Raw genomic sequence first — 9,664 nt, forward strand, 5'->3', positions numbered from 1 at the left:
CTTGAGCTAGCAGATCACATGGGATGCTAATGAATCGCCGGGATGATGTGTCTGGCGTTGTATAAATCTAGCCGGTTCATTCCTCCAAAGTGATAGAAGCTGAACCCTTTGGATGAAACTGCAGGAGCGCAAGGGAGACAGCCATGATGGTTCCGTCTTGGTCTATTTATAGTCACAGTAAAGTTTAGACAAAAATATCATGGAATCAGTATATGTTATTTTTATTCAAAAGGCCGGATCCTTCCGAAAAATGCGTGCAAGGAGGAATATTCACTCATGAGTCCATTTTCTTTCTGGCGTCGGCATGCAAGCAAAAGCTGTAGGATGGAAGGGGTACGGTGGGTGAAGCAGAATACAGCGCGTGGATGGAAAGGTAAAGGTATTCCACGTCAATATGAAATATTAAATGATAAACGCACATGCAATCCATGACTATTGATACAAATAAGAAGCACTAGCAAGTGTGAGCAGGAGGCGTTGAGTGCAATGGAGGAAGCTGCTAACGCCAAAAGACACAAAGCATAGAGGGGTACAGAGTATTGCACCAGCTGTGATCATCTTCTTGGGATGAAGATCTTGTTGGCCCTCACCATGAAATTCATTTTTGAATAGTAATATAATAATTTTTAAACTTGGTACAGATGCAAGCATTCACAAACACGCATGCATTTTTGCCCTTATAAACATACGCACGCACACTCTACCCCTGTGACCAAGCACAAGAGATTGTGCTGATTGATTTTCAGATTGTACGAATGCCATAATGTTTTCTTCCGATCGTATGACTACACATCTGATCACACTGTGTGAGAACACCTAATCTATCTAGTATTTAGTATTACAAGTGAGAGGCTTTTTTCTCATCGTTAACAGAAACGAAGATCCGGGAGGCCCTTTCTAGTGAATGCAGTGTGAGCATCCTATCAACAATTTTAGAAAGCAGGTGTGAAAGTAGCTTTGCTCAGCCTTCGTAGTGGAGTTATGGGTGCATGACTACATTTTTAATTAGGTTATCAACCTGGAGCACTTACGTAAGATAAAATGATTATGTGTGCATCCTTATTTTGTGCAGTGTGCTTGGAGATTATTATCATTGTCTCAAAAGATATATTTCAAGAGCCTAAAGACCAACGACGACCTCTTATGCTTGCCGCTGGCATTCGATGGTTGGTGGCTGGGTGCCAACTCTTTGGTACACCATCCATCTCGTAGGACGACCTAAAAGAAAAATCTTGTTACCCATACCGTTTTCTTCCATGATTGAGGAGGAGATCGATGATGACCATAAGCTCACCGGATGTGAGATGCAAGACAGTTTTCAATGATTGCTAGAATTATGTAGAGTATTTCTCTTGATTATTGGACTAACTAGTGAATCATCATAAGTTGTACCTAATTGTTATTAAATTGTGAAGTAATGGTTTCAAATTGTTGATAGGTTTCATAGATGAAGACCAGCAGATACTGATGCCATATTGCAAAAGTGAATTGAATTAGGTTTGAAAAATTATTTAACCTTGACTAGGAATTGTTCCAGCCTTTATAAACTGTTAAATTCGGTTTCAAAATTATTATCTTTTTAGATGCACGTAGTCATTTCATCTTCATAAAGATGTGTGCTCCAGGCTTTCAACCTTATTATAGGTGTAGTGATGCACCCACAACTCCACTATGACAGAGCAAAGCAAATGTGCTTTCACTCCTACTCTCAAGAATTGTTGATGGGATGTTCAGTTCAATCATTAGAAAGGGGCACCCATTTCTCCTTTTTCTTTCTTAATGACCAGGCAAAAGGTCTTTCAAGCTCTTTTAGTACTTAATACAAGATAGATTTGGTGTTCTCACGGTGTGATCAGCTTTACTGCTCGTACGATTCGAAGAAATCATTGTGCAACTTGCACAAAGCAACTTCTAGTGGGGATCCATGGCAACTTATTGCTCACCTCTTGTCACGGATATAATACTTTAATCCATCGCAACTTCTGTTAGATTTCTTTCTTGGAACAACCTCATATATATAGTAAGTAAATATATGATCATTAATTATCTACACAAAGTATAGATCGCCGCGTGCATAAAGGGTACGCGTGGTATTTCCTTTGGAAGCTTCGCCTGACATGCCTGCAAGATTTAATGGGATTCATGTGTTCCATCCGAACCTTAGTTCACATGATACCGTTGCTAGCCTAGTTAATATATAGTCTTTGCAACGCGGCTTATAAAATGGTTACGAATCTCTAGCATGCAACATTCAACATTAAATGCACGTGCGCGATTATGCACTTATACGAGAACTCACAATATACACAATATGCTTTTGTCTAGGGTTTTAGAATAATTGAGAACACATGCATGCATCATACTTAGCTCATATATATAATCATCCATTATCTTAGGTGGTCTGCCGACCCTATAACAACCCAAGGTGCGGTTGCCCTATGGGGTCCCTCCTGGGCAAGCGTTCGTTAGTTCTTCGCCGAGCTCACCGGTGAAACCGGTCTGACCGGTCACCCATACCGGTTTGACCGGCTTGTGCAGAGGAGCTACAAAAAGCCCCTCCACGCTGCACGTTGGAGTGCAAGACTAATTGGCACGGCACGTTTTTGCGTCAACAGAAGTTCTGTAATATCAGTATTCCTGAGGCTCAAATACCTCAGCAACAACATCTTGCAGATACTCTTGAGATGATGCTTCTTCAAACCTCTGCAGTTTTCTAGGTCCAACGCTTTCAGCAGATGCCGTTGTGACGATGTAGCCAAGGTTGGAAGAAAAGGCACAATGTCATTGCTGTTTACATCAAAATGAGAAGTCTGCAGTCCTATTCTGTTGTGAATGGAAAGATGGTGAGCCAGTTGTGGTGGCAGGTTTGTGTGCAAAAAGTTTACCTCTCTAGCAGTCTAGCAATCCGTGCGATGAACTGATGATCTTGGTCATGCACCTTGCAGCTCTTGATGCTGCCCGCTGCACTGACTTCCTCCTGAGAAAGGAACCCTCGCATGACCAGCACATCCAACAAGTAGTGCTGGGCTTCATCCGTCGCGGCAGCCCAATGTTTGGTTCTTCTGCCTGCTGCAGTCTCTGCGTCATCTCTTGTGATTATAAAGCCTTCAGCAACCCATCTTCTGGCTAAGCTTGCAGTCCTGATGATGTGGCCATTGTGGAATATATTCAGATACAACAAGCAGTTCTTGTACTTGGTAGGTAATTCATTGTAGCAGAATCCTAACATCTGCTTGGCAAACCTTTTGTTCAGTCGCCTACACTCTGAAATGGCATTGCAACAGTTAAGAAAATGGGCCGACCAGTCCGCGGCCCAACAAAAAGAACGAAAACAGCAGGGGCCCATACGAAACAGCTGAACCACACGAGGTGGTAGGAGGAGCTAGCGATCTGCGACGTCGACCGAGATGGGGTCACGGGTGCCGACGCGTCGATGTACGGCTGGCACCGGGATACTCAAACAGTCGACACTTAGTCACACGACGGGCAGCCGTTACAATCAGGTATGTAGCAGTGCCTTGGCTTTGGTAAAAAAAAGGGGTAGCAGTTCTGTCATGCTAGCACTCAGCGTGTGGATTATGCTTGGAAACATGCAATCCAATATGCCTCTTAATTTCGTCTCTGACTTGATCTGGGTCGCAGTCACCATTGAGCTCCAACTCCCTCGACTCAGAGAGGTGACCAGCTCCAGCAAGGTTAGGAAAAGGCCAAACAATCCTATCAAGCTAATGATGTTGGTGGCATCAACATTATTATCAAGCTAATAATGTTCCATGCAATCAGCTCAGCTATCCACTTTTCTTTCACTAATCATTCAGTAGCATACAGAGCACACACTGGGCAACAGCGAAAAATCAAATATACTACTACAAATCCGGGCATCACTGAACACTCTACTAATAAGTAGTACATTACACAGTAGCGTTCTGATAATACACACATATCAAATTCCGCACCTTACCATATATAGCGATAGCATTCAGGCAGAAACAGACGCACAAATGAAAACGAGTTCCAGATTCAGATAGTGCACAGAGTTAGACCGAACAGCATAAATGCACAAGGAAGACGTTGTGGTTGCACCCGCAGATCACTGCCTTGGAATCGCCTGCGCGGCTGAGGAACTCGACGGCACGGCTGCTGGAACAACCTCCGTGCGTGGACCACCAATCCTAACAACAACCTCCTCCATGGAGAGCCACCGTGCCGGCTCACGTAGACAGCATATCAGCCCGACAAGCACGCACCTTAATGCCAGAACCCGGTTTGAATCGTCAGTTACCAGTTCTTGATCAAATAGATCCCTCTTCTCAAGCCTCTTAGCCTGCGAGCGACCGAGCCAGCGAAAAATAAAGAAACGGTTATATATAAGGTCAGTTGTGTAAAAATGTGAGCCTCAGGAACCACAGTGTTGGTGTTGCCAGCTTACCCACTGTTCGCGGATTTCTTTGGAAGGAGCGCCGCGGCATTTTTTCCACATGACGCTCATGGTCTCAAGGAGGATGATGCCAAAGGAGTACACATCGCACTTGGTTGGCTCCATAATTTTGAGGCCCCAAGCAAGTGACAATGTCTTAGACATACCTCCATCAAGTGATAGTTCCGGAGCAACATATGTCCTGAGTTAAAAAAATGAAATTGAAACAATGAGAATTAGTAACCCCGTCGGGCGTACAGGAATGAAGAGAGGAGGAAAAATAGCATTTGTTTCCAAGGTGCATGATCCCTCTAGTAACCTTCAACTTTGTTTGAAAGGTCCTCCATAATATCATATACAGATGTAAGTAATCTAGATGCATATGTTCCAAGGGCTATTTGATTATGGGTTCATTGATGAAAAGTGGTACTACATTACAAGAAAAGCAGAGAGATATTATACAATTCCAGGTGAAGAACAACCGGTTCGAACTTGCAAGAGCAAGAATTACATTCCTAGAATCATGTTTTTGATTATCGTTGCTCGGCCAAGATTTGATTTTGATGGCAATTGCATGTTTGATGGAAAGATTGGTTGCTTCTCATTCGTGACATATGAAGCAGCCAAGCGGTCAAGTGCAAACCAGCCTGCAGGAACAATAGAGATGAAGCATATCGACTCGGTAAAAAAGCAAGTCATTCGAGATTTCATGATAAAAAAGGTCTTACCAGCTATTCGTGCTAAGTGGCCGCATGAAGATGCCAACAAGCTAATATTCATACAGGAGGACAATGCTAGACCCCATTTTGCTCCTAATAACATAATGTTTTGTGAGGCTGCTAAGCAACATGGGTGCGACATGAGACTTGTCTGTCAGCCAGTAAATTCACCTGATTTCAATGTCTTGGATTTAGGTTTATTTAACTTTATTCAGTCAATCAAGTACAAAACAGCATCCAAAACAACAGAAGAGCTTGTAGCCACTGTGGATTAGGTGAGAGTTCTGAACCTGTTTGCTTTTCCTTTGCAATTGTGTGTGCAACAACTTATTATGAAAAGAAAATGATCTAAAACATATCAATATTGTGGATCAGGCTTTTGAACGTTATTCGGTGCGCCAAGGAAATAGAATTTTCTTGACTCTCGATGGATGTATGAAGTTATGAAACTTGGTGGCAGAAATGGATATGATGTTGCTCACATCAGGAAAGAGATGCTTGAAAGGCAAGGGTGTCTCCCTTTGCAACTGAAGTGTGAAGCGCAATTGGTGCAAGATGCTATGGCATAGATCAACGGGTAAAGAGCAAAAAATTGTGTGTAATTTATGATGTAATTTATTCTCGATCGGTCTTTTAAACTACATTGTGGTTAGTTTTGCATAATGGATGAAAGACTTGCTGCCAAGTTGATAGTCTGTGATGAATATGGTCAGTTGAATTATTCTTAATGCTGGCTGTGATGAATGTGATCAGTTGAATTATTCTTGATTCTTCTTCTCATGGATGAATGTGATCAGTTGAATTATTCTTGATTCTTCTCATGGATGAATGTGCTTGATATTGCTATTTTTGATGTCAGTTAAGAAATTTTAGCTTATTTAATGAGGCCCACATGACAGCTCCAATTTCCTTATAGTTTTGACAGAACAGAACAAAAGAGGGTACAAACTTTACAGAACCACAGATTGGACACCAAGGAAGGAAGCTACAATATGCAAAATAATAGAACTGACCAATTTTGAGCTGAAAAACAGATTCATAATAATATCCATCAGAAAATAGTGCCTACTTCAACCAGGTTCATAATAGAACTGACCAATGCCAGAATTCCATCTCCATCCAAGCTTTAGCTAGAAAAAAATAGTGCCTACTTCAACTCCAATAGAACTGACCAATTTTGAGCCGAAAAACAGATTCTGAGAGCAATATTTAGTACAAATTGTTGCAGTACCTACATGTGCATAAATGCAATGTTGAGCAGTCAAAGACGCAATGTCCAGATTGAATATGGACATGTCATACTCACTGTATGCTAGTGCAGTGGAGCTCCTGGTGAACTTCCTATCTTGTCCTTTCTACATCTAACTATCTCAACACCTAAATAGTCAACAATTCCTTGTACAGCGACTTGAGGTTTCTTAACTTCAACCCAGATAGCAGATACTTCAGTTAGTCAGCACACGAAAAACCTCGCTTTCAGGTCTTCGGACCTTTTTGTTTAAGCTGTCTCAGTGACCGAAAATAAAAAAGTTGATAGAGGAAGTCATCAGAACCAAAAAAAGCTTTGACCTTCCTAACCTGCAGCGCCTCTTGTCGGTTGGCTATGTTGGGAGCTGAAGGACGCCTTGTGAACCAAAGTAAAATGGGGATGCCGCTGCTTGATAGCAAGGAAGGAAGGGGCAGCGGCTACTCCTGAATTTGCCCACTTGGTGGGCAGATTTGCAATCTGACGAGCCCACAAGGTAGTGAGCATAACAGCAGTTGGAAGCCAGGAACACCTCACCTGCCTGCTGTGCTAGAGCCTGAGACAGAGAAACATAATTGTTAGGCAGCAATCACAAGTAATGTCCCCATAACCTCTTCATAAACTTGAACGAAACCAATCCTTGATTGTCTCTCTGAATTTTCAGAGACAAAATCCCATATGTTGATTCAGTACTACATATTGAAGCTGGAGAATACCCTTTCTTTCTAACCAGTGCAACAATACACTTTCAATTTTGTTAGAGTAAATCAGTGCACATCAGTGCATGCATTGCCCAATTCTAATTCCTAAATCAGAAGAAACAGCAAAATTCTATCCTTCTTGAAAATTAAGGGGACAACAATACAAGTTCAGAAGTCATAAAATTAATGACATGCCATCTCAATTAACCAGTGCAAGAAGTAACAATACAATTTAACAAAGGGAGTACTTTGAGGAAAGAAAGGCTGGTGTTGAAGTACTCCATGGAGAGGAGCCGAGGACGATGGAGTTCTGGTCGGGCACAAATCGGAAGAGGCCCTACACAGTGGCCTGCTGCTGCTGCACAATACCAACACCCGCTGGATCTTCATAGCCTCGGCTCTCTCCGTCAACACCATTGTGAAAACTTGCGGCGGCGCACAGGGGCTGGGAACAGTAGCGGCATGCGGGAGACGGGAGACGGCGCGCGGGAGGGAGAGGTGGGGCCGGAAGCGATGCGCAGGCGGCGGGGCTGGCGCGCACAGGAGGGAGGTGGGGCTGGAAGTGCTGCCCAAGCGGCGGGGCTGGCGGCGCATAGGAGGAGGGGGTGGACTCGGCAGCGCTGTGCAAGAGGCAGGGATGGCGAGGAAGACGCGGAGGGAAAAATTGGAAAGCAGAGCGGTGATTGAACTACGGCGACATCTATTAGAGGTGATTTTATTTGGTCGTCCGCCGCCACACATGCACGATTCAGTTCCAGCAGAAGCGGTGCTTGCACTCGCACAACACGTCCGTCGTCGTCGTCGTCGAACCGCTGGCGCCGCCGTCGAGGAGCTCGACGGCACGCTCATGACTGCAGCCAGGGCACCACTTTCTCCTGCCGCCGCTGTCGTTCACGTACGACAGGCCCACCAACCAGTTGTACTGCGCCTTGAGCTGATCGCCGGCCACCGCCTCGACGAGTTCCCGGACGACGGGCGCCTTGCATGACGGTTTCAGGCACTCTATCCACGCGCTATCCGCGTTGCCGATGTGGTCTCCCTAGCACAATTTGCAGTTGTAGTGGGAGCACTTCGCCGACCACATCTCGCCGGAGTTGCACTGGCGTGGGCATTTTAAGCATTTTAGCAGTTCAGTACTCACCTTCATCATGGTTATATTCTCCACGGGGCGGCCATTCCTCGGCAGATCGGCGACGTCGCGGAGGGCCTCCTCGTTGTTGCACCACTCAAACAGGACAACTTGGGGTAACCATTTGCAGTGTCGCAGGAGGAGCTCGGCGACTCCCGGCGTGGATTTCAGCGCATCGGTGACCGTGCGAGTGTCCTCGTCTTTCTCCTCGTGGAGCATGCCATAGCTTAAAACTTTGTACCCCACCAGCTCCTTGTTGCGCACCACCGAGGTGCAGCTTTTTGAATCTACAAGAGAATATGGTGGCAAAAGTTTTAAAGGGTGACCACCAGATGCGCTAATTCTAAACAATACTAACTTAATTGTGTGCTGAGAACGGATCGATATAGTAACAAAGAACGAAGAGGACACCTCTTACCATATAGTGTTAATGAGGAAGAGGAGGAGGAGGAGGATGCCATATTGATGTTGACCCTCCCTTGGGATGATCTGCCATCGCCATGCAACGAAATATCAAATGCTCTTGCATGTGATGTGATCATGTGAGTGAGAAGCTAAGGCAAGATAGGTTATTAATTCCTTATTGATAGCTTAATTCGAACAAAACTCAATCTTACTATTACTAATTGGAGACTCCTATTATTTTAAATTACCTGTATTGGTGCTCACATATACTAGAAAATAGAGAAATCTTATAAACCAAAAAAACAGCTAACTAAACTATGATAGTTTATACATGGAGACATGTACAAACAGCTAACTAAACTATGGTAGTTTATTTGTACCACTCTGGCTTAGTGAGAATGACATAAAGGATATATAAATATGTAGGAGTGCGTTTTCCTTTTTTGTATGTAATTGTCTGCTTTTTAATTCCTATGAAGACTTTGGCTTCAGGATTCATATAGGTTTCTAAATAAATCATTATTTTAAATACGCAACCCATTTGCAGATTGATGATTAAATAGTTGAGTGAAAAATAGAAATTTCACGCATACATCAGAGGTAGATTATAACCTAGCTACATGCACTACGGGAAACAAGAAAATTGCCGAATGTATTTTTTTTGCCGAGTGTTTTTTTTCGAGCACTCGACAAACAAGCTCTTCATCGAGTGCCAAGCCAAAAACACTCGGCAAAAAAAAAATACTCAGCAAATCGGGGCTTTGCCGAGTGTCAAATAAAAAACACTCGGCAAAGAGGGGGGTTTGCCGAGTGTAAAAAAAACGGGTTTGCCTAGTGTTTTTTTTGACACTCGGCAAAAAAATAATTTTTTTTCCTCTTTTCACCATGAAATTTTTTCTACTCCCCACATACACCATGTGGTACTCCATGTTAAAATTTGGTATATTTTTGGATTTATTTGCTATATTTATTTAATTAATTGCATTTCAAGGGAATTTTTGGTATAAGTCAAATTGAACTGCAAGTGATTCAAATTATGGAACAAAA

The 9,664-nt window shown here is 43.3% G+C and overlaps 1 long non-coding RNA gene across 2 annotated transcripts; it reads right to left on the minus strand.

Annotated features, from left to right (window-relative positions):
• Nucleotides 1-3,846: 3,846 nt before the first annotated feature.
• Nucleotides 3,847-8,591, minus strand: LOC111258169. Of its 2 annotated transcripts, XR_002678775.1 has the most exons (3): nucleotides 8,225-8,591; nucleotides 4,430-6,938; nucleotides 3,847-4,324 (listed from the first exon to the last, which is right to left on the minus strand). It is a non-coding gene; the product is annotated as an uncharacterized LOC111258169 (long non-coding RNA). The 2 variants fall into 2 exon arrangements; XR_002678774.1 differs by having other exon boundaries at nucleotides 4,430-8,591.
• Nucleotides 8,592-9,664: the final 1,073 nt, after the last annotated feature.

Source organism: Setaria italica, chromosome VIII (genome assembly GCF_000263155.2).
Source record: "Setaria italica strain Yugu1 chromosome VIII, Setaria_italica_v2.0, whole genome shotgun sequence".
Classification (NCBI taxonomy): domain Eukaryota; kingdom Viridiplantae; phylum Streptophyta; class Magnoliopsida; order Poales; family Poaceae; genus Setaria; species Setaria italica.